The following is a 25,872-nucleotide window of genomic DNA, read 5'->3' on the forward strand; positions in this document are numbered from 1 at the left end:
TCTGGCCATTTGAATAGCCAGGGACAAAGCCGTGAGTACTTTAAGTACTCGCAAACTAATACTAAAGTAAGTGCTAGACATTCTAGTATGGTTCGCTAAGCTCTAGTTTATTTGCATAATGCTAGTTTTAGTTCACAAAATTTGAGAAAAGCTTATTCAAGTGCTAACTAACTCAAGTGGGAACATTTGTGTCATTTCCACCGTTCAAGTGGTGATTTCAATTCAATTCACCACAAGTCATTTCACCATCATCTTTCAACATCATTTTCAAAGATATGACATCGGAAACTGTATGGCCTTTCCAACCGTCCGTAACCGTGGACGCGGCTATTCGAATAGGTTTACACTCTGCAGAGGTTGCACACTTGTGCCACAACATTTGATTTCATCCGTCGGGATTACCACGAATCATCGTAACACAGTACGCGAATCATCAACCATAACCTTTCACTTACGAATCCTAGTATGAGCACCTCTCCCCATGAGCTTGGCCTCCCAGTGAAGACCAACTGTCAACCTAGGAACTGCACAGGGCTTGGCCGTACAATTCACCTCAATTTCACATCATTTCTCAACAACGGAGGCAGCCTCAAGCGTAACCCCTATGACGTGTGTTCAGAGGGAACCCATACTAAGACACATAAAATTCCAGTTAAGCCCTACCCATAATCAGGTATTGTGGGGGTACTTAATAATTGGAAAGGTATCGCATTCAAACCAACATCATTGTTTATCAAAAATCACCATCTTCTCTTGGTCATATTCACCTTCAAAAAATCATTCAATGGAATGCATCTTCATTCCAAGGTTTCAAATTCATTTCAAAACTCACATTGTTCCCATCTAGAGTAGTCAAGTTTTATTTCATTAGCACTAGCTCTAAATCATGAGGGGTGCTATCTTGCTTTGCTTGGAAGAGACTAACTCCACTACTCTAGTAACCAACTTGTACTTTGACCAAAGTTAACTATAGAAGTAACTCATTTAGAAAACAAGTAAAACTTGTAAAGTAAAAACTTGGGATAGGCTCATGTAGGAAAAGGTAAGAATCATGGTGCCTTGCCCCAAGGGGCTTTGCACTTTGCAAGAATATTAGCTTGCCTTGGTAGTTCTCAAACTGTTCCTCCTCCTCCTCTTGGTAGCAACCTTCTTCTTCGGCGTACTCTCCGGTGCTACCGTCTAAATTTGAATACGAGTATAATTACTCACTCATTCAATGGCTATTCCATACATCACATATAATGCACAAACTATTCTATGCACACAAATAAATTAACTAGGGTGCATGGGTTGTGTTACTTAAATAGAATTCACTTCTTTGTATTTCATATGTAAATGATAGTTTCCATAGGGTTCTTGAGAAATAATTTCCTCTCATTGAATTCTTCTTAAGATTTAATTTCTCAAACAATCATATATGAACTCATATTGACCTAAGTTAAATGTTAATCATCATCATTTGGGAAAATGATTTAAATGAGGTAGATCACCTCATATCATTTAATATCACTACATATGATTTAAATCTCAAGTAATTCATATAAGAGAGTTTGGGACCAGGGGTCCAAACATCCCATGAACTCATGTGAGACAAGTTTAAATGAAGTATAAAACTCCACATAATTTACTTTAATAGTTTTGGATAATATCAACTAGTTAAACTAGTCAATTGATCCATTAATTAAACTAGGGCATGATCATGCAAAGTGACCACACCATTTTATTGCATAAACAATTAGTGTAAGTCAAATGTGAGCTATTAGAGTTGGAATTAACTTAATATCTATTTTGGTTGATTTTTAATAATTATTTGAATAGGGAAAAGTCCCTGCCTTGTTATTTTTATCACATTAATTCTACAAAGAATCTGGTCATGAGACCAGTGGCATGTTGTAGATAATTTCTCTAGCTTTCCAACAATATAAAGTTCATCAAATTTGGTTTAGCCAATTTAAATCTATTGAATTTCAAAGTGGCAGCCGTATTCAAAATCATTTGAATTAATTAATTCCAATTTGAATAAAAAGGCCGGCGGGAAAAGCTAGCTGGGCCCAAAGGTTTAAAAACGGCCCAAGGCCAGCCTAGCCACGGTCCAGTGCCGCGCGGGCTGCCTGACAGTGGGGGCCACCCGTCAGTGGGTGTTTAAACCCGAAACGGTATGGGCGAGTCTGAGGCGTTGGATTAGATCGAGGATCTACGGCCGTGGTTCATCCTCGTCTCCGACGAGAACCCGATGATGCGGCGGTGGCAGTAGGGGGTCGGCGGGCTAACCAGTGCTCCAGCGAGGGATGGCAGTGTGCGTGGTGAAGTTGTGGACGACGGCGGAGCTCCTGGTACCGGCGGCTCCTCCTGGAACAGCTCCAATCGACGGCGGCGACCCCCGTGTACTGGCGGCGTCGATCTCCAAATTGGAGCAGCTCCGGCGATGATTCGATGGGTGGAGTGGTGGTTGAGAAGCAGTGAGAGGTGGGGAGTGAGATGGTGTGCTTGGTTCTGTCCAGGGAACTCCCTATTTATAGAATCGCATGAGGGTTGCGGGGCAGTGATGCGGGCGACCATGGCGCGGCTTCTCCGGCGAGCTATCGAGCTAGGCGAGGGCGCAGGTGTGTTCGTGGCGTCGCCACGGTCCTCTGGGTGGCGACAGCTTGGTCGGGGAGGGCCTGGTTGTGTCGCATTTCTTCCAGGTCTGTCGCGCCCGCGGCGGAGCAGGGTCTCCTTCTCCGGCGGCGGTGGGCGTGGGTCGTGGTCTGGTGGGTGTCTGGCGGCGTCCAGGTGGCGAGTGGGTGCTCAAGGCATCGAGAGCGGGTCCAGTGCGTGAGTGAGGTGGTGGCGCGGCGCGTGTACTGTGACGTCCGCGCGCATGTCCATGCGCGACGTCACCGGCATGGTGAGCGCGTCCAGGGCGCGCATCGTCCGGCGTGTGTCGTGCTCGAGCTCGACAATGGCGAGTGTAGGCGGCGCTAGGGTGGTGTGCTGGTGCGGTTTGGCAAGGTGGCCACGGCCAGGGAAGAAGAAGGGGAGGGGAGAGCTCGACATGTGTGTGGCATGGCCGGCATGGCCATGCCCTAGCTTGCTCTCTCTCTCCCTTAGCATTACTATGCTCCATTTAGGGTTAGAGGGGACCAGGGGACACAATGGTGTAGGTTAGGGGAGTTTAGGTGTAATAGATTCACTATTTGCAATAGTTGCAAATAGTGCCCGATTTTGTAATTTGCAAAAATATCCAAATTTGAAATAATTCAAATGGTGAATCTTTTTGAAATGTGAGTGTTGATATAAGTTGTAATTGACCAGAGAGGATTTGAGGTGGTGGTGGAAAAATTAGAATTCAAGAATTGGCAAAAATGGCTAAGTGGAGAATGTTGCATATGTGAAAAAGTTGTGACTTTGGATGAGCCTTGCTCATGATCCAAGATGATTTTGGCATGGTGCTCTTTACCAAAGTTGTTCACCTTGATGTTGACTTTGAAATGGTGCAAAGAGTTAGCAAGAGTTGGTTTGGGAAAATTGAATGGCAAGGGCTCAAAGTGGTGATCAGACTAGAATTGTCAATTTTGACCAATATCATATGTGAGCTAGATTTGTGTTTGAATTTCATTTGAATTGTGAATCTTTGATTCCAAAAGTTGTAATAAGTGTTTAATAACATTATTCAACTAATGGTGAAGACCAAATAGGTCTAGGGTCAAAATTTATAAAAATGCCATAGGGCATATGTGAGGGTTTTTAGGGTTTTGCATTTTATGGATTTTCTTCCTCTTTGATTTATTTGGTGGGTGATCTTAATATGATCACACTAGGGTTTTAGAGCATATCAAATACAAGTAATAACAATCATCATGGCATATCACTCAAATGCACAAGTTCTATGCATGGTACTATATGCAAATTAAAAAGTTTTTGTTGGTTTGAAATTTTGCTTTCTAGAATTCTCTAACTTTCTTTTTATTGAAATTTGGGGTGTTACATTATCATATAAGATGGGTGATACGTCTCCGACGTATCGATAATTTCTTATGTTCCATGCCACTTTATTGATGATACCTACATGTTTTATGCATATTTTATGTCATATTTATGCATTTTCCGGCACTAACCTATTAACGAGATGCCGAAGAGCCAGTTGCTGTTTTCTGCTGTTTTTGGTTTCAGAAATCCTAGTAAGGAAACATTCTCGGAATTGGACGAAATCAACGCCCAGGGGCCTATTTTGCCACGAAGCTTCCAGAAGACCGAAGAGGAGATGAAGTCGGGCCACGGGGCGACGACACACTAGGGCGGCGCGGCCCAAGGGGGGCCCGCGCCGCCCTAGTGTGTGGGGCCCCCGTGCGGCCCCCTGACCTGCCCTTCCGCCTACATATAGTCTTCGTCGCGAAACCCCCAGTACCGAGAGCCACGATACGGAAAACCTTCCAGAGACGCCGCCGCCGCCAATCCCATCTCGGGGGATTCAGGAGATCGCCTCCGGCACCCTGCCGGAGAGGGGAATCATCTCCCGGAGGACTCTTCACCGCCATGGTCGCCTCCGGAGTGACGAGTGAGTAGTTCAACCCTGGACTATGGGTCCATAGCAGTAGCTAGATGGTCGTCTTCTCCTAATTGTGCTTCATTGTCGGGTCTTGTGAGCTGCCTAACATGATCAAGATCATCTATCCGTAATGCTATATGTTGTGTTTGTTGGGATCCGATGGATAGAGAATACTATATTATGTTGATTATCAATCTATTACCTATGTGTTGTTTATGATCTTGCATGCTCTCCGTTGTTAGTAGAGGCTCTGGCCAAGTTTTTGCTAGTAACTCCAAGAGGGAGTATTTATGCTCGATAGTGGGTTCATGCCTCCATTAAATCTGGGACAGTGACAGAAAGTTCTAAGGTTGTGGATGTGCTATTGCCACTAGGGATAAAACATTGATGCTATGTCTAAGGATGTAGTTGTTGATTACATTACGCACCATACTTAATGCAATTGTCTGTTGTTTGCAACTTAATACTGGAAGGGGTTCGGATGATAACCTGAAGGTGGACTTTTTAGGCATAGATGCATGCTGGATAGCGGTCTATGTACTTTGTCGTAATGCCCAGTTAAATCTCACTATACTCCTCATATCATGTATGTGCATGGTCATGCCCTCTTTATTTGTCAATTGCCCAACTATAATTTGTTCACCCAACATGCTTATTCTTATCGGAGAGACGCCTCTAGTGAACTGTGGACCCCGATCCATTCTTTTAATTGAATACAATCTACTGCAACACTTGTTCTACATCTAATCCTTTGTTACAGCAAGCCGGTGAGATTGACAACCTCACTGTCACGTTGGGGCAAAGTAATTTGGTTGTGTTGTGCAGGTTCCACGTTGGCGCCGGAATCCCTGGTGTTGCGCCGCACTACACTTCGCCGCCATCAACCTTCAACGTTCTTCTTGGCTCCTACTGGTTCGATAAACCTTGGTTTCTTACTGAGGGAAAACTTGCTGCTGTACGCATCACACCTTCCTCTTGGGGTTCCCAACGGACGCGTGTTGTACTCGTATCAATGGGTTGCAGTGTGGAAGTATCTCTCCGTTAGTTGGTTGTCTACGTATCCCTTGGTGTGAGTTATCTTTATGAAATAACAATGAGAAGTCTTATCATTTACATATTGCACATCTTATTTTAGTTTGCAATCTCTATTATATGATTTATCTTGTTATTAGTATTGGTATCACTTTGGGAGCATTGAGTAAATCTATTTGGTTTTGGCAAACTTAGCATTGGTCAAATAGCAACAACACTTTGAGGTTTAAGTAGAAAAGAGAAATACATGTAGTTGTTTCATTTTCTTCCTTTCTTGTTAGCTCATAGCTTATTATTCTGAAGTAAAAATTGTTTGTGCTTACAAGGAAGATGCATGATTGTTTCTATCACATGTATATTTGTTTGTTTCCCTCAACTTTTATGCTTGCTAATTAACCTTGCTAGCCAAAAACCTGTACCGAGAGGGAATGCTTCTCGTGCATCCAAACCTTAACCCGAACCTATGCCATTTGTATCCACCATACCTACCTACTACATGGTATTTCCGGCCATTCTAAGTAAATACTTCATGTGGTACCTTTAAACAATTCAAAATTTATTATCCCTTATTTGTGTCAATGTTTTATAGCTCATGAGGAAGTATGTGGTGTTTTATCTTTCAATCTTGTTGGGCAACTTTCACCAATGGACTAGTGGCTTCATCCACTTATCCAATAACTTTGCAAAAAGAGCTGGCAATGGGGTTCCCAGTCCCAAATTAATTAACTTTCGTAATTTTACAAATAGACACTCCTCCATGGTATGTGATTGCTGGAAGGCACCCGAGGATTCGGTTAGCCATGGCTTGAGAAAGCAAAGGAGGGGAGGAGTGTCATCTAAATCTACCCCTAATAATAAAAGCAAAAGGATTTCTCCTTCGGTCGTTCGTTTAACTTAAAACTGCCCTCAAAGTTGGTACTCCCTCCGTCCTAGTTCGCAAGGCAAAGTTCCAAAATATATTTGTCCCAAAATGCCTCACCTCCTAGGCACATTTGCATTTAATGTGGGAGTAAAACTGATTCATTATTGCATGCAAAAGACTTCTCCTTTCATATCCCACCAATTAAAGGGTAGAAAATAAAGTTCTTTTTAATTTCCCAATTAATTGCAGCACCGATGTTAACGTTTTTACGTGGAAATTTAGAGCCAATGAGAATTCACCTTGGGCAAAGATATTTGAAAACTTTGCCTTATGAACTGGGACGGAGGGAGTACAAAATTACCCAGCGTGCCACCGGTAAGTAACAAACCGAAAAGGCGCTTTCCTAATTTGTGCGTCGCAACAATACATCGGGCGTGGTCTTGTCGGTGTCGGTTTGGTTTCCACCTGCACGACTCTGTTGTTGGTGTTGTGTATGTCGTCTGCCCGTCCCCCGACCTGAAAAACCGTGTCACGGACGAACTCCTCCGGTCCCACGATACCCGTTCAATTTATACAGTTTCCGTCTTTTTTCAACCTTCCTTCTCTTGCGCCCTCGCTCCAGGTCTCATGGCGGCGCCCGTCGGGAGAGGTGGTTCAGGCGGTAGGAAACCGCAAGGCGCGTCGGCAAGCTCGGCAAGGTCGTCCGAGTGGCAGGGAAGCCTGAGCCGCGTCTGCTCGGGGGATCCGACGAAATTTTTGCCCAAGAGTCCCGACCACGCACGACTCATCTTCTTTCCTTCTAAGAGCCTTAAGATCCTTTAAATAAGGAGCCATCTTTGCATCAAATCGATCGGCCATTGCAGATCGAAACTGAGCCGCCGGAAAATCCCGCCGATACAATCATACAGTATTTTGGAGTACAAAATAAATCGGAAATTTGGGGATCCAATCATCCTTATCTGGACGGAAGTGTGCGCGCTGGGCATGGTCCTGTGACGGCCGAGGTGGTAAGCAGGACACCGGCGTGGATACCGGGACGGCGCCGTGGCGGCCTGGTCGGCGGCGCTGGGAGCTGGGAGGATGCTAGGAAGCTGGATCTGTGGTACTGGGTTCGATCCAAGAGGGATCACCGACTTCGCCGTCGCCCGATAATCCTCTAGCCTATCTCCCTCCACGGGACTCTCCACTCCCAGGAGCCAGATGTTGGCTTCTTCTCAGCGGCCTGCCTACACCTTCCCAGTGATGGATGCCGCTCCCCACCTCCCCTGTCCCGTCTAGCCGACCGGCCCCTTCCTCTAGAGTGGCGCTGCCCAGACCTCCTCCATCACGCCCGTCGCCCGCCCTCCTCTACCGCAGTGGCGGCGGTTTTCGCCGGGGCCTACCTCGCCGCCGCCGACGAGGCCTCCGCTCGCGCCTCTCCGCCATCCAGGAGGCCTCCGCTCGAAGCCGGCACCAAGGTCGAAGCGAAGGCGCTCCTTGAGGAGGCCGCCGGGGAAAAGGCCCGATTATTGAAGCTTTTTCCCCCTTTGATTCTCCAGGGAATTGCACAGCCGGAAGAAGGCCAACTCGTGTTGGTCCCAAGAATGTCCACGCGTCGATTCCTTTGCCCAATGGGATCGCCAAAACGTCCTGCCTCGCGTGCCTAGACGTAGTCACCGTGCTCCCTCTCTTGCAGATTTGTCCTGGACGCAGCAGCTCGAGGTGGACGAATTTCGGGATTTCCTCAGCTTAATGATTATTTTGGAGTGTAATTTCGGATATTCTTGATGGAAGTGGCTGAAGCAATCTACTCCAGACCACACACACGGTGGCAATGTTGATGTGAAGCGTCGTTCTGTTCTTGGCATCCGAATGAGATGAACGCTGAAGGCTTCACAAGTTGGATAGATGTGTTGCCTTCAAAGCTAATTGAGGATGTGAGCTCCAAAACAAATACTGTACTATGCATCCAGATTTAGCAGTCTAGAAGAAACCAAAGCCAGGCTGGATGAAAATTAATATGGAATTCCTTTGTTCAGGACACTAGACAAGGTAGTGGTCGATGCCTGGTGAATCAATCTTCTCTACTAACCTGGAGGGATACACTCACCCTAAATAATTTGAATTTGCTGAAGCTGTTCATGGCCTACATGATGTCCTCGGGCGCTGGACCAATTGAGTTAGAGAGTGAGTGCGGTGATGCTGTTGATCTCCTGTCCAGGAAGGATGAGGATTGATCCGGGTCGACGGCAGAGGGAGGGCAGAGCACGCAGCTGTACAGTCGGTGTTGACCGGCTGGATGTTGCTGCTAGATGTGTTCCGAAAACAAAAGTTTATCAAAGGCTTAGCTGACATTGTTTGTGTTTTGCAAATTTTTTTACCAAATCTATCTCATATAATCTTTAATTTTCTTTCAATTTTAGGTTTAGTTGATGCAAATTTTAGCAAAACTAGGTAATTTTCGTTGCACTGAAATACAAGGAAATAATAAATAATAGAATACTAATATAAAACTAATCCTAATATACCACAAAGGTCTACCTACCGGCCTCGACAAGGACTTCGCTGGTTTCATTATCATCTTCATGGATAGGTTGTTCATTGACAATTGCTCATTGTGCCGCAGCGAATGTCTCTATCGAGATCCTAAATGTGACCATCAGAAACTACATCGTGTTTAGCGACCATATAGTAAGGTCGGGTAGTTGAAGAAAACAGTGTTCGATCACAAGCGCAGTAAGCGCTACGACCACTTCGTTGACCCTAGGGAGATGGAGGCGGCTATTGGCGATATGAAGAATAGCTACACAACAATGCTCAAACATATTATTAGCTCAATTTATCCGGCGATCGTCATCCGTTGCAATGTTTTTTTTCCGGTGCATCGCACGGGCACTTTTGCTAGTAAAACTAAAATAAAAGGCACTCCTTCATGGTATGAGATTGTTGGCAGGCACCCGAGGATTCGGTTAGCCATGGTTTGTGAAAGCAAAGGTTGGAAGGAGTGCCAACCTAAAATAAAACTTTATGGGAGCCGCTCTTCGAGAGTTTGTCTGGCAAGGGGGTTAGAGTACCCGCTACCAGTCGTTGACAACAACAAACACCTCTCAAAATGTTACTTTTATTCTCTTTATATGATTTCAAAACTGGAAAAGCTCTGGCACATGATTTAATCCCTGCTTCCCTCTGCGAAGGGCCTGTCTTTTACTTTATGTTGAGTCAGTAAACCTATTTCCCTCCATCTCAAGCAAGCATTTGAGTTGTTGTGATCAAACCATTATATTGTGATTTACTTCATCATGTCTTTTATTCTTCCTTGTTTAGTACAAGTTTTTATCTGAATGAATATAGCTTTGAAAGTTATCAATGATTATGAGGAGATTATTATGATTGAGTATGCAAGTTGTGCCATATAAACTTTAACATAAGAGCGCTGCTCGATAGATAAGTATAACCTGTTAATTGTTCTCTGACCAAGAACGAAGTTTGCTATCACCAATTATGATTTCTTATGCACCTTTATTTGTGATTACCTTCTACTTGTTTCAAGTTGAATTATATGAGGAAGTTGTTTACTAGAATGTCTTGTGTGAATGAATATGATGCTTCTTGTCCGTATTTTATTTATTGACTCTTCACTCCATAAACATGTGGTCCTGTTTACCGAGTTCAGTTTCGCTTGGGGACAAGCGAAGTCTAAGCTTGGGGGGAATTGATACGTCCATTTTGCATCACTATTTTATATCATAATTTGCTGTTATTCATTGATATATTTCATAATTGGAGATGATACTTATGTTATTTCATCTATTTTGCATGTTTCATGATTATTGGAGGATCGCGCACCGGAGTCAGGATTCTGCTGGAAAAAGCGCCGTCAGAATGCAATATTTCGGAAGATCAACAATTGACGGAAATTATATGAAAATTCCTATTTTTCCAGAAGACGAAGGGAGCCGAGGAGGGCCGCCGTGGGCCCACCTCACAGGCCGGCGCGGGCCAAGGCCTGGCCGCGCCGCCTTGTGGGGAGGAGGCCCACAGCCCCCTCTGGCCTCCTCTCCTTCGCGTATTTCTTCGTCCCGAAACCTAAGCTCCGGGGAATAGTCGCGAAGAGTCACAACCACCTCTGCGGGGCGGAGAACACCAGAGAGAAAAGAGCTCTCTGACAGGTTAAGATCCGCCGGGGAAATTCCCTCCCGGAGGGGGAAATCGACGCCATCGTCACCGTCATCGAGCTGGACATCATCTCCATCACCACCGTCATCATCTACATCACCATCACCGCCGTCTCCACCGCTGCACATCGTCACCGCTGTAACAATTCGGATTGGATCTTGATTGTTTGATAGGGGAAACTCTCCCGGTGTTGATTTCTACTTGTTATTGATGCTATTGAGTGAAACCATTGAACCAAGGTTTATGTTCAGATTGTTATTCATCATCATATCACCTCTGATCATGTTCCATATGATGTCTCGTGAGTAGTTCGTTTAGTTCTTGAGGACATGGGTGAAGTCTAAATGTTAGTAGTGAATTATGGTTGAGTAATATTCAATGTTATGATATTTAAGTTGTGGTGTTATTCTTCTAGTGGTGTCATGTGAACGTCGACTACATGACACTTCACCTTTATGGGCCTAGGGGAATGCATCTGGTACTCGTTTGCCAATTGCGGGGTTGCCGGAGTGACAGAAAACTGAACCCCCATTGGTATATCGATGCAGGAGGGATAGCAGGATCTCAGAGTTTAAGGCTATGGTTAGATTTATCTTAATTACTTTCTTGTAGTTGCGGATGCTTGCAAGGGGTATAATCACAAGTATGTATTAGTCCTAGGAAGGGCGGTGCATTAGCATAGGTTCACCCACACAACACTTATCAAAACAATGAAGATTAATTAGCCATATGTAGCGAAAGCACTAGACTAAAATCCCGTGTGTCCTCGAGAACGTTTGGTCATTATAAGTAAACAAACCGGCTTGTCCTTTCTGCTAAAAAGGGTTGGGCCACTTGCTGCAATTATTACTCTCGCACTTTACTTACTCGTACTTTATTCATCTGCTACATCAAAACCCCCTGAATACTTGTCTGTGAGCATTTACAGTGAATCCTTCATCGAAACTGCTTGTCAACACCTTCTGCTCCTCGTTGGTATCGACATTCTTACTTATCGAAAATACTACGATACACCCCCTATACTTGTGGGTCATCACCCTGCCGCTCTATGCTTTGATGAAAAAATCCGATACCTTTGTCTGGACCCCTCAGGCAGACGCAACATTCAAATAGCTAAAAACAATGCTAGCCACTGCGCCTATATTGGCTTCGCCTCTAGAAAGAGAGCCCATGCTGTTGTACATAGCAGCAACAAACCGGGTTGTGAGTGTGGTAGTTGTGGTTGAAAGAGAAGAGGAAGGAAAAACCGTGCAGAGACCGGTATACTACCTGAGCGAGGTGCTCTCCCTCTCAAAACAATACTACCCTCACTTCCAGAAAATGACTTATGGCGTGTGCATGGCCGCCACAAAGCTCAACCACTACTTTGAAGAACATTCCATGAAGGTAGTGAGTGAGGCACCAATTTCTGATATAATGGGAAACAAGGATGCTAGCGGCAGGATTGCCAAGTGGGCGATTCAGGTATCACCATATGTACCAGAGTACGAAATGCAATACAAACTTTAGCTGATTTCTTGGTTGATTGGGCGGAAATGCAATACAAACCGCCAGAACACAAGGTAGAGTACTGGAAAATGCACTTTGATGGATCCAAACTCAAGGAGGGTCTAGGCACCGGTGTGGTGCTTACTTCGCCTAAGGGAGATCATCTCCGGTATGTTTTACAAGTGCACTTCAGAGCATCAAACAATGTTGCTGAGTACGAGGCTTTGATCCATGGGTTCAAGGCCGCAAAAGAAATCGGTGCGCACCGAATCATTTGCTATGGTGATTCAGATCTTGTGGTGCAGCAATGTTCCGGAGATTGGGACGCAAAAGATGCCAACATGGCCTCATACCGGTTTCATGTTCAAAAGATTGTCGGCTTCTTCGAAGGTTGTGAGTTTCCCCATGTGCCGCGCGCAGAAAACGAAGCCGCGGATACTCTCTCCAAGCTAGGCTCCTCCCGGCAGGAAATTCCTCCCGGAGTAGCTTTGGCTCACCTAAGGACTCCGTCAATCAAACCAAGTCCTGAATCAGAGTCAATTTTTGTACCGAAGTCACACGTTGTGCCAATGGATATTGATGAAGGAAACCCGGGGACTGTTCCGGTAAACTCGGGGACTGTTCCGGTAAACCTGGGGACTGCGATGCCTAAGCCGGAAGAAGCTATGCTGGTGGACAGTATGGAGATAGACGTACCGGTATTTCTAGTCCGGGAAACACCGACTCTTGGGTTGAACCTATTAAGGAATTCCTGATCAACGACACCTTGCCGGTTGACGAAAATGAGTCGAGAAGGATCCAGAGAAGGTCCAAGGCCTACACCATCATCAATGGCGAGGTATACAAAAGAAGCATTACCGGTGTCCTCCAGAGATGTGTGGAGCCGGAAGAGGGAAAAGAAATGTTGGTAGAAATTCACCAAGGAGAATGTGGGCACCATGCCTCTTCAAGGGCCTTGGTGGCAAAAGTGTTCCGGCATGGGTTCTATTGGCCCACAACTTTGGAAAATGCCGAGGACTTAGTACGAAAATGCAACGGCTGCCAGCGGTACGCCAAGCAAAATCATACCCCAGCGTCTGGTCTCAAAACTATACCATTGACGTGGCCATTTGTTGTTTGGTGCCTTGACATGGTAGGTCCATTTAAAACCGCAAGAGGCAACATGACACATGTGCTGGTAATGGTGGATAAGTTCACCAAATGGTTGGAAGTGAAGCCTATCGCAAAGTGTGATGGGCATACAGCTGTGAAATTCTTAAAAGATGTGATCTTGCGGTATGGATACCCGCATAGCATCATCACGGACAATGGCACAAACTTTGCTCAAGGTGAGTTCAAAAGGTTTTGTGAGGATAACAATATCTGGTTGGATTTGTGCTCCGTAGCACACCCGCAAGGCAATGGCCAGGTTGAAAGGACAAATTGTGACGCCCCATCCTGAGGATTCCAGCGATCCCGCCGAAATCCGCACGATATCGATCCAGAGACGCCCTCCGACACGACGTGCGCGACGAATCACACACGTGATGCCAGAGGAATTAACACGAGCGGTAACATTACAACGGGATTACAATAGAGCCCACAAGATACATATATTACAACAACGACTCCAACGAGTCAAGATACAAATAGATACATACAAAGATCCGAATCATACAGAAGATCGAATACGTCTGAGTACGGACAAGATACAACTTTGACTAAGAGTCTTGAAGATAACCAGTGGCGTCCATAACCCTGCCCAGGCCAAGCCGGAAGGGTAACCTTGCTAACGTCGTCATCTTGTACCTGTCAAAGTCGGACCATCGGTTGCCGACAAGAGGGAGGAAGCAAAAGAGAAAGGGGAAAAGGCGAGAGTAAGTACCAAGGAACGAACTCCGGCACGTACTTAGCGAGACTAGAAATGGCTATGCTCGCCGGGCGAGTATAATATATATATCGCCGGGGGCTATATGGTAGGTTTAGCAGCAGCAAAACTATAACAAATAGAGACACGCTACAACATCCGTCTAATCAGATAAGATAAGAGAGCACACAAGGTGTCAGATAAAATACTACACAAACATAACCCAGCCGATTACACATATCCCCTCCAACAATTGCGAAGAGGCAATGTAAAAGGCACTCAACGGTGGACAATTTTTATTAGGTATCGGTTGTAGTAATGCTATATTACTACGCAAGTTATTATCAGATTATTAACAACAAGTATAAGGTGTAAGTTGTTCTATGATCAAGCTATACAATTCCAAGTCGTCCATAACCGCGGACACGGCTTATCGATAAGATGTACACCCTGCAGGGGTTGCCCAAATGTAACCATACGCATGCTCGACCCACTTACGACAGGTGGATGTCTCACAACAAGACTATTCCCAGTTCAACAAGAAAGTCTAGGGGGGCCACCCGACTAAGCTACCCGTGACGAAGTCCGGCCGTACTCCGAGACGGACTCAGGGTTTGCGTCGGCGGCTAGGCGTGCAAACCACACGCTTCGCTAAACGTCCCGCGGGGTACAGTACAGAATATAAACACCCGAAGGCAACAGGAAGTAAACACCCGAAGGCAACAGTAAGTATACACCCGAAGGCAACAGTAATAAAGCATGGCATACATGGCATAGGCAAATAAAACCAAGGTTGTGGCCCCCTTTTCAACTAACTTGAGAAAAGGTAATGGGTGAGGGGGGGTCCCAATAATCGTCCCCACGCATGGGTAGAGCGCTCAATCTCGGAACAGATAACAAGAACTCGGGTCCTAGGGGACATTAGCAAGTCAAAGTTCCGATGCTTTCGCAAAGGGGCTCACATATGCCTCTACTTACAATTTTAGTTGTTAACAATTAAGAAAAGCATGTGTATCTCCAACAACTGATATAGCATGTGATAACCTCCCAACAACCCAACATTTCCCGATAACAGATCGAGATAAACAACAGAGCCTAAACACGCCTACGACTCGCAAGGCTCAAACATCAAGCAACGACTATGGGTGAGGAATGATACATATAGGATTATTATGGTAAACAAGTGGAATAGGACACGTGACTCGATAAAGAAGCGCAACATAAGGATAGAAATGCGAGGGAGAGTGTATAATAGGTGAAGAGAGAGGGCTCGCCTGTGAAAAGCTGCAGCAGAACTTGTCGGAGAACTCGTCGTATCTCACATCAACACTTCGTGATTCTATCCGTGAAGAAGCAAATGCTGGAACACACAACGTATGCAAGTCATACTACTACGGAAGAAGAAGCAGCATGATGAAGATGATATGCATGACATGGCATAGATGGTGCAATGCAACTTATCATATTAATCGGAGTCGGAACCCCAGACAAACAATTAGGTTGCATTGCATTTTCTACCAGCAAAGTTAAGTGTTGATTAGCATGGCAAGACATGGCAGGGGTGCGCTACTTCAATATTAAACGGAGCGGGGAAACCTTAGGTGGATATCCGAAATACTCCGCATATATGTTAGGTGAACATGTATAACTATCAACGCGCGACATGATGCAAGATGCAAACCGATGAATGGATGGCATATTAATGTTCCTCTCATTTTTCTGATCAATTTCCATATAGAACACTTTTCATTTCGAGATAGCAATCAAAAGTTATTAACAGATTAAGTATATTATTAATCAAAATGGAAAACAGATTATTTAATTGGGGCAAGGACCCGAAAACAAAAACAGGGTCAGGGGAGGACCCCGGGTTATTTTTGAAAGAAGCTGGGGTTACCGTGGAAAACTTCCACGCCAGGGGCTGCGGGGTGACATTTTAAAAGGGCCAGGGGGCTAGATGCAAAAGGTTGCCAGATCTAGATCTAGCATGTTTTCTCACCGAGAGGGGATCCAGCCCTGGTCGCTGACGAAGGGGCCCACGCGCCACGCTGGCTGCCACCGTGGCGAACCATCAGCTGTTGCTACTTATCTGATGAAACTGAAAGAAAAGGCAGATGCAGTGAGGCACGGCGGCGGGACTGAGGTCGGCGCCCAAAATCCGGCGGCGAGCGGTGGAAGAAAAAGGAGGGAAGGAACGGTGGCTCACCGCGGGAGGTTCGTGGCGAGGTAGGTAGGTTTGGGGGCGCTCGGGTCGACGAGGAAGAGGCGGAGCCGGCGGAGTCTGTGGCGGAGGAAGCGCGGGCTCGATGGTGGCCTCGACGAGGGAGGCCGGTCTGAGACGGGGAAGTGGGCGCAGGAGCCGTGCCTCACCGTGGTGAACCCAAAACGGGCGGCGCGACACTTGGGGGCCACCTGAGCTTGGTCGGAGACGGGCATCTGCGGGAGGAGGACGGTGGTCAGCGACGGGAGAAGATGCTGAGAGGGAACGAGACGAACTCAAGGTCCAGGAGGTCGAGGACAACACCTGGAAGACGTTGGCGAGGTTGATGGAGGCGGAGGACGTCGGACGGCGGCGGAATCGGCGAAGAAGTCTGCCGGGGTCGGAGAAGAAAACAGCGAGAACGGTGGCGATTCAACGCGCGCGAGGACGATTCCTTGCAGGGGATTGAAGAGGACGACGAGGGGGAGCTCGACGTGGCGTCGGTGAGGCGAGGGGTGGTCGGAGCTGGCCAGGCGACGGTGAGGAAGGCACGGTGGCGATGGGGATTTTCCTCCTATCCCGTTTTGGCTTGCAGTAGAAGAAAACAGCGAGGCGAGAGAGGCATGTGCGAGGAGAAAATGAGGGCGTGGTCCAGAGATAAAGCAGAAAGGGGAAGGGAGGATCATGCGGGGAAGGGAGCAGGTGAGGAGCGGACGAGCTGCTCGCTCACGTCCTTCTCGTGAAGGGAAAACGACGAACAGGGGAGCTTCTTCGTGACCTTGTCGAAGCGGTACGAGGCTGAAAGGGATACCGTGTGGGCTGGCCTTGCTGGTGACTTGGGCCTTGCGGTGGAGGAGGGCAAGAAAATAGAGAGAGAGAGAGAGAGAGAGAGAGAGAGAGAGAGGATGGGCCAGAGAGGGAGAGGCCCAAGGGTTAGGGGAAGAGGGTTTTTCTTTTTATTTTGCAAACTGTTTTGAAATTCAATTTGAAACAAAAACCAAAACAACACCACAAAAATGTTTGATGTTTGAAACATTTGAAAAATAGTTACTTAATTTAGTTTGTGTTTAGGGTTTTGCGAAAAGAAGAGGGAGGGGAGGTTTATTAATAAAACCATATGAGAGGGAAACACAAATAGTTTTTATTGGAGAAATAATTTTTATTTAATAAAATCTTGTGAATGATATGATGCATGATGCATAATGATGCACAAAAGAAAAAGCACAAGCAAATCTAATAGGGAGTTCTACCCGGGGCCGTTACAATCGACACCACTAACAAGGAACCTCGCCCCGAGGTTCCACCTCAAGGTACGGGGGAGAGAGGTGAACTATCGGATCTTCAGGCGACGTGTCGATCTCCTCGACACCACTAACAAGAATTCTTGCTCCATGAAGGAAGGTCGACACCACTAACAAGAAGTCGTTGTTCCGTTGTTGATGATGCGCTTCTGTCGGATCCTTCGAAGATCGGACCTATTAGGATAAAGGCGGAGATCGTCCAACCCGCGTCGAACCTAAGACTCAGAGAACTCAGATAAGAGAAGATTCAAAACTCGCAAAGGTAAGAGGAGAAAGAATATAGGTAAGGAGAAAAATCAGAACTAATCAGATCTACCCAACGAGTTTTCAGAAAATAGGTTTTGACACTAGACACAACAACGTCCGTTGGCAAGGTTATCCTACAGGCTGGACTAGTGGGGTACCGTCAACCTGAGCTCTGATACCAACTTGTGACGCCCCGGAACCGGTACCATGTGGATCCCAGCGAACCCACCGAAATCCGCACGATATCGATCCAGAGACGCCCTCCGACACGACGTGCGCGACGAATCACACACGTGATGCCAGAGGAATTAACACGAGTGGTAACATTACAACAGGATTACAATAGAGCCCACAAGATACATATATTACAACAACGACTCCAACGAGTCAAGATACAAATAGATACATACAAAGATCCGAATCATACAGAAGATCGAATACATCCGAGTACGGACAAGATACAACTTGGACTAAGAGTCCTGAAGATAACCAGTGGCGTCCATAACCCTGCCCAGGCCAAGCCGGAAGGGTAACCTTGCTAACGTCGTCATCTTGTACCTGTCAAAGTCGGGCCATCGGTTGCCGACAAGAGGGAGGAAGCAAAAGAGAAAGGGGAAAAGGCGAGAGTAAGTACCAAGGAACGAACTCCGGCACGTACTTAGCGAGACTAGAAATGGCTATGCTCGCCGGGCGAGTATAATATATATATCGCCGGGGGCTATATGGTAGGTTTAGCGGCAGCTAAACTATAACCAATAGAGACACGCTACAACATCCGTCTAATCAGATAAGATAAGAGAGCGCACAAGGTGTCAGATAAAATACTACACAAACATAACCCAGCCGATTACACATATCCCCTCCAACAATTGCGAAGAGGCAATGTAAAAGGCACTCAACGGTGGACAATTTTTATTAGGTATCGGTTGTAGTAATGCTATATTATTACGCAAGTTATTATCAGATTATTAACAACAAGTATAAGGTGTAAGTTGTTCTATGATCAAGCTATACAATTCCAAGTCGTCCATAACCGCGGACACGGCTTATCGATAAGATGTACACCCTGCAGGGGTTGCCCAAATGTAACCATACGCATGCTCGACCCACTTACGACAGGTGGATGTCTCACAACAAGACCGTTCCCAGTTCAACAAGAAAGTCTAGGGGGGGCACCCGACTAAGCTACCCGTGACGAAGTCCGGCCGTACTCCGAGACGGACTCAGGGTTTGCGTCGGCGGCTAGGCGTGCAAACCACAAGCTTCGCTAAACATCCCGCGGGGTACAGTACAGAATATAAACACCCGAAGGCAACAGGAAGTAAACACCCGAAGGCAACAGTAAGTAAACACCCGAAGGCAACAGTAATAAAGCATGGCATACATGGCATAGGAAAATAAAACCAAGGTTGTGGCCCCCTTTTCAACTAACTTGAGAAAAGGTAATGGGTGAGGGGGGGTCCCAATAATCGTCCCCACGCATGGGTAGAGCGCTCAATCTCGGAACAGATAACAAGAACTCGGGTCCTAGGGGACATCAGCAAGTCAAAGTTCCGATGCTTTCGCAAAGGGGCTCACATATGCCTCTGCTTACAATTTTAGTTGTTAACAATTAAGAAAAGCATGTGTATCTCCAACAACTGATATAGCATGTGATAACCTCCCAACAACCCAACATTTCCCGATAACAGATCGAGATAAACAACAGAGCCTAAACACGCCTACGACTCGCAAGGCTCAAACATCAAGCAACGACTATGGGTGAGGAATGATACATATAGGATTATTATGGTAAACAAGTGGAATAGGACACGTGACTCGATAAAGAAGCGCAACATAAGGATAGAAATGCGAGGGAGAGTGTATAATAGGTGAAGAGAGAGGGCTCTCCTGTGAAAAGCTGCAGAAGAACTTGTCGGAGAACTCGTCGTATCTCACATCAACACTTCGTGATTCTATCCGTGAAGAAGCAAATGCTGGAACACACAACGTATGCAAGTCTTACTACTACGGAAGAAGAAGCAGCATGATGAAGATGATATGCATGACATGGCATAGATGGTGCAATGCAACTTATCATATTAATCGGAGTCGGAACCCCGGACAAACAATTAGGTTGGCATTGCATTTTCTACCAGCAAAGTTAAGTGTTGATTAGCATGGCAAGACATGGCAGGGGTGCGCTACTTCAATATTAAACAGAGCGGGGAAACCTTAGGTGGATATCCGAAATACTCCGCATATATGTTAGGTGAACATGTATAACTATCAACGCGCGACATGATGCAAGATGGAAACCGATGAATGGATGGCATATTAATGTTCCTCTCAATTTTCTGATCAATTTCCATATAGAACACTTTTCATTTCGAGTTAGCAATCAAAAGTTATTAACATATTAAGTATATTATTAATCAAAATGGAAAACAGATTATTTAATTGGGGCAAGGACCCGAAAACAAAAACAGGGTCAGGGGAGGACCCCGGGTTATTTTTGAAAGAAGCTGGGGTTACCGTGGAAAACTTCCACGCCAGGGGCTGCGGGTTTACATTTTAAAAGGGCCAGGGGGCTAGATGCAAAAGGTTGCCAGATCTAGATCTGGCATGTTTTCTCACCGAGAGGGGATCCAGCCCTGGTCGCTGACGAAGGGGCCCACGCGCCACGCTGGCTGCCACCGTGGCGAACCATCTACTGTTGCTACTTATCTGATGAAAATGAAAGAAAAGGCAGATGCAGTGAGGCACGGCGGCGGGACTGAGGTCGGCGCCCAAAATCCGGCGGCGAGCGGTGGCAGAAAAAGGAGGGAAGGAACGGTGGCTCACCGCGGGAGGTTCGTGGCGAGGTAGGAAGGTTTGGGGGCGCTCGGGTCGACGAGGAAGAGGCGGAGCCGGCGGAGTCTGTGGCGGAGGAAGCGCGGGCTCGATGGTGGCCTCGACGAGGGAGGCCGGTCTGAGACGGGGAAGTGGGCGCAGGAGCCGTGCCTCGCCGTGGTGAACCCAAAACGGGCGGCGCGACACTTGGGGGCCACCTGAGCTTGGTCGGAGACGGGCATCTGCGGGAGGAGGACGGTGGTCAGCGACGGGACAAGATGCTGAGAGGGAACGAGACGAACTCAAGGTCCAGGAGGTCGAGGACAACACCTGGAAGACGTTGGTGAGGTTGATGGAGGCGGAGGACGTCGGACGGCGGCGGAATCGGCGAAGAAGTCTGCCGGGGTCGGAGAAGAAAACGGCGAGAACGGTGGCGATTCAAAGCGCGCGAGTACGATTCCTTGCAGGGGATTGAAGAGGACGACGAGGGGGAGCTCGACGTGGCGTCGGTGAGGCGAGGGGTGGTCGGAGCTGGCCAGGCGACGGTGAGGAAGGCACGGTGGCGATGGGGATTTTCCTCCTCTCCCGTTTTGACTTGCAGTAGAAGAAAATAGCGAGGCGAGAGAGGCGTGTGCGAGGAGAAAAAGACGGCGTGGTCCAGAGATAAAGCAGAAAGGGGAAGGGAGGATCATGCGGGGAAGGGAGCAGGTGAGGAGCGGACGAGCTGCTCGCTCACGTCCTTCTCGTGAAGGGAAAACGACGAACATGGGAGCTTCTTCGTGACCTTGTCGAAGCGGTACGAGGCTGAAAGGGATACCGTGTGGGCTGGCCTTGCTGGTGACTTGGGCCTTGCGGTGGAGGAGGGAAAGAAAAGAGAGAGAGAGAGAGAGAGAGAGGATGGGCCAGAGAGGGAGAGGCCCAAGGGTTAGGGGAAGAGGGTTTTTCTTTTTATTTTGCAAACTGTTTTGAAATTCAATTTGAAACAAAAACCAAAACAACACCACAAAAATGTTTGATGTTTGAAACATTTGAAAAATAGTTACTTAATTTAGTTTGTGTTTAGGGTTTTGCAAAAAGAAGAGGGAGGGGAGGTTTATTAATAAAACCATATGAGAGGGAAACACAAATAGTTTTTATTGGAGAAATAATTTTTATTTAATAAAATCTTGTGAATGATATGATGCATGATGCATAATGATGCACAAAAGAAAAAGCACAAGCAAATCTAATAGGGAGTTCTACCCGGGGCCGTTACACAAATGCTCTGGTGCTTTTCGGTATCAAGCCAAGGCTGATTGAACCGCTTCAAAAGTCATCAGGATGTTGGCTAGATGAGCTACCATCCGTGCTGTGGAGCATCCGGACAACACCAAACCGGTCTACCGGATACACTCCGTTCTTCATGGTTTATGGGGCGGAGGCCGTAATCCCAACCGATATCATTCATGATTCACCATGGGTTCAACTCTATACCGAAGAAGAGGTAAAAGAGGCCCGAGAAAACGATGTGGACTTGCTAGAAGAAGCAAGAGAGCTGGCTTTGGCAAGAACAGCCATATACCAGCAGAATCTCAGACGCTATCATAGCCGGAAGGTGAACCCGAGGGTTTTCCGGGAAGGAGATCTGGTGTTACGCCTAGTGCAGCGCACTGAGGGACACCACAAGCTCTCACCCCCGTGGGAAGGACCTTTCGTTGTGAGCAAGGCTCTGCACAATGATGCCTACTACTTAATCGATGCACAGGAATCGAAGAAAGGCAAGGCGGACAGGTCCGGAGAAGAAACCAAGCGCCCATGGAACATAGCACTACTGCGTCCTTTCTATTCCTGAAGTTGTGCTGTAAGAGGTTCTTTTTTGTACCTTAAATACTATGAATAAAGATGCTGGCACCTCAAATGAATCTCGGGGACTGCCTCCACCGAAAATTGCATGTAATGTGTTTATTTTTTCAGTTTACCGGTTGCTTGGTGAACATTTTTTCTTTCCGGTTTAATAACGTGTTAAACCTACCGGAGTCTTCGACTATGCTGTTGTCCGTAGACCGGCTTCATGGCAAGAAAGATAAACCGGTAGGAACTAAGCACGTGAAACACGAAAAGGATGAATGGGAACAATCAATCCAGAAAAATTTAGCTAACCCCGGTTATACCGGTTTTTTGTGAAAAATTTCGAATTTTTTCTAAGTTCAAGAAAATGCTTGCTTGGCAAAAGAACTTTGTGACTCATACGCCAAAAAACCCAGAGAGGTAGGCAGAGGCAAAGCGAAAGAACCAAGTGTGCATCGGATTGGATGCCGAAACAATTCCGGAATCTTCAAAGTGCAAGAGCAAAGCAAGCAATATGTAAAGTGCTAAGTTAGCGCATGAAACTTAACTTAAATAAGTTACCGGTAAACAGATACCGGCATAATTGTTGTAGCACAAGCAAAAGAAATGCTAAGTTTTATCTTACACCATAAACCCCGGCATACCGGGATAGAATTTAACAAGCTTAAAGTTTTTGAGGCAACAGATATAACAGGGCACAAGATAGCAAGTTCAGGCGATTGGAGGCTGCTCGTCAGCCGCAGGAGCTTCCGGAGGAGCGTCACCTTCTTCCGGATCTGCTGCGCCTTCTTCGGCATCCTCATCCTCCTCGTCCTCAGCGACTCCTTCGTCATCGGAGATTGCATCCTTTACGTCGGGGGAGGAGGGATGAAGGTGCGGAAGTGGGCGAATTCGGCAATGTGGTAGGCGTGGTCCTGACGCTTGGCAACGCGGACCGGATCATTCTCAGAAGGCGAGTCGCCACGCAGGGCGTGGAAGGCGTCCAAGTCCAGGTCATCATACCAAGAGCATGCGATGCGCAGCGCCGCATCCGCTCCGGCTCGAGCAGCAGAGCACCTCCACTCGCGGATCCTGTGGCATGCATCCTTCAGGCGGTCGGAGATGAGCGAGACGTTATCCGGAATCGGCTCCCCTGGCCAGAGCACCTTCAGGACCTGGATGGCAGCATCCGGAAGATCGGCAAGATGCCGGTCCACGGAACGCATATGCTGGATCCTAGCGGAAAGCGCGACCAGATAGTCGTAGCCGTCCCAGGGCGCATCCGCGCTTGGCAGAACTTGCTTGGCCCTATGCTCCGTGACCTTGGCAACTCCATGCCTCTGGGAGCCCGGGAAGATCCCTACAAAGAAAAAGAGAAAAAAGAGCAACAGGTGTGAGAACATACCGGCATAAACTAGGAGCTTCTAGGCAACGGAAAAAAGGGAGGAATCACTTACTGCAGGCGAGGGAGTCGATCTGCATCACCATCTGATCATAGTCAGTCTGATCAGCGGTGAGCTGGGCGATCTTATCCTGCGCAACCTTCCGCGCAGCAGCATCCTCCTCCAGCTCCTTCCGCAGCCCAGCAGTGGAGTCGGTATACTCCTTCAGAGTTTCGTCGAGCTTGGCCTCTGCTGCGGCTTTGGCTTCCTTGAGCTCACGCGCATGCCGGAGCTCAGCCTGCATGTCCTGCTCCTTCAGCTCGCGGTGCGCGGAGGTGAGCTGCTCCTTTTCAGCTGAATCCGGAAAAGTTTTGTTAACAAGCGAAAAACCGGCACGGTGAAACAAGCGGAAAAGATAGTACCTTTGAGGGCGGCGAGCTCGGCGGAAAGATCCTCGAAGGAGACTTCCGGAAGCGCTGAAATATAAAAAGTTAAGCAAGTGCTGGAAAGCAAAAGCAACCGGTAAAAAGAAGTCGGATGAGCAAAGACTAACCTTGGCACTTGCTGTGCGCTTCGGACAGCTCCCGGTGCTCCCACAGAAACTCCTGAAAGAGCTGCTTCCGGGCGTCCGCCGTGCTCTGTTCAAGTTGAAAAGATTTTCGGTAAGAAAGATGCCGGCAAGAGAAGAGTTTCGCGCTAAGTGCGGCGCTCTCAACCCGAAACTCGGGGACTGGCTATGCCGGTTTTTTGTGTTTTTAGCAAAGTTTCGCGCTAAGAGCTACGCTCTCAACCCGAAACTCGGGGACTGGGAGGATATACAAAATCTTCAGATTTTGGAAAGAAGAGATTTCGGTAAAAGAGATTGAGTTGTTGATACGTCCATTTTGCATCACTATTTTATATCATAACTTACTGTTATTCATTGATATATTTCATATTTTGAGGTGATACTTATGTTATTTCATCTATTTTGCATGTTTCATGATTATTGGAGGATCACGCACCGGAGTCAGGATTCTGCTGGAAAAAGCGCCATCAGAATGCAATATTTAGGAAGATCAACAATTGACGGGAATTATATGAAAAATCCTATTTTTCCAGAAGACGAAGGGAGCCAAAAGGAGGAGCCGAGGAGGGCCGCCATGGGCTCCCCTTACAGGCCGGCGCGGGGCCTGCCCTAGCCGTGCCGCCATGTGGGGAGGGGGCCCATAGCCCCCTCTGGCCTCCTCTCCTTCGGGTACTTCTTCGTCCCGAAAATCTTAGCTCCGGAGGATAGTCGCGAAGAATCACAGCCGCCTCTGCGGGGCGGAAAACACCAGAGAGAAAAGAGCTCTCTGGCAGGCTGAAATCTGCCGGGGAAATTCCCTCCCGGAGGGGGAAATCGATGCCATCGTCACCGACATCGAGCTGGACATCATCTCCATCACCATCATCATCATCTCCATCAACATCACCGCCGTCTCCACCGCTGCACATCATCACCATTGTAACAATTTGGGTTGGATCTTGATTGTTTGATAGGGGAAACTCTCCCGGTATTGATTTCTACTTGTTATTAATGCTATTGAGTGAAACCATTGAACCAAGGTTTATGTTCAGATTGTTATTCATCATCATATCACCCCTGATCATGTTCCATATGATGTCTCGTGAGTAGTTCGTTTAGTTCTTGAGGACATGGGTGAAGTCTAAATGTTAGTAGTGAATTATGGTTGAGTAATATTCAATGTTATGATATTTAAGTTGTGGTGTTATTCTTCTAGTGGTGTCATGTGACCGTCGACTACATGATACTTCACCTTTATGGGCCTAGGGGAATACATCTTGTACTCGTTTGCTAATTGCCGGGTTGCCGGAGTGACAGAAACCTGAACCCCCGTTGGTATATCAATGCAGGAGGGATAGCAGGATCTCAGAGTTTAAGGCTGTGGTTAGATTTATCTTAATTACTTTCTTGTAGTTGCGGATGCTTGCAAGGGGTATAATCACAAGTATGTATTAGTCCTAGGAAGGGCGGTGCATTAGCATAGGTTCACCCACACAACACTTATCAAAACAATGAAGATTAATCAGCTATATGAAGCGAAAGCACTAGACTAAATTCCCGTGTGTCCTCAAGATCGTTTGGTCATTATAAGTAAACAAACCGGCTTGTCCTTTGTGCTAAAAAGGATTGGGCCACTCACTGCAATTATTTCTCTCGCACTTTACTTAC

At 47.0% G+C, this 25,872-nt stretch overlaps 2 long non-coding RNA genes across 2 annotated transcripts; both read right to left on the minus strand.

The window, feature by feature from the left end:
* Positions 1-13,616: 13,616 nt before the first annotated feature.
* On the minus strand, positions 13,617-16,818 carry LOC127306259 (uncharacterized). The gene is made up of 5 exons (XR_007854546.2): positions 16,436-16,818; positions 16,118-16,347; positions 15,911-16,009; positions 15,186-15,271; positions 13,617-13,853 (listed from the first exon to the last, which is right to left on the minus strand). It is a non-coding gene; the product is annotated as an uncharacterized lncRNA (long non-coding RNA).
* Positions 16,819-18,003: 1,185 nt separating this feature from the next.
* LOC127306260 (uncharacterized) lies at positions 18,004-21,174 on the minus strand. Its single transcript, XR_007854547.1, has 4 exons — positions 20,800-21,174; positions 20,482-20,711; positions 20,275-20,364; positions 18,004-19,634 (listed from the first exon to the last, which is right to left on the minus strand). It is a non-coding gene; the product is annotated as an uncharacterized lncRNA (long non-coding RNA).
* Between the last annotated feature and the right edge of the window lie 4,698 nt (positions 21,175-25,872).

The sequence above is a fragment of the Lolium perenne genome, chromosome 6 (genome assembly GCF_019359855.2).
Source record: "Lolium perenne isolate Kyuss_39 chromosome 6, Kyuss_2.0, whole genome shotgun sequence".
Lineage (NCBI taxonomy): Eukaryota > Viridiplantae > Streptophyta > Magnoliopsida > Poales > Poaceae > Lolium > Lolium perenne.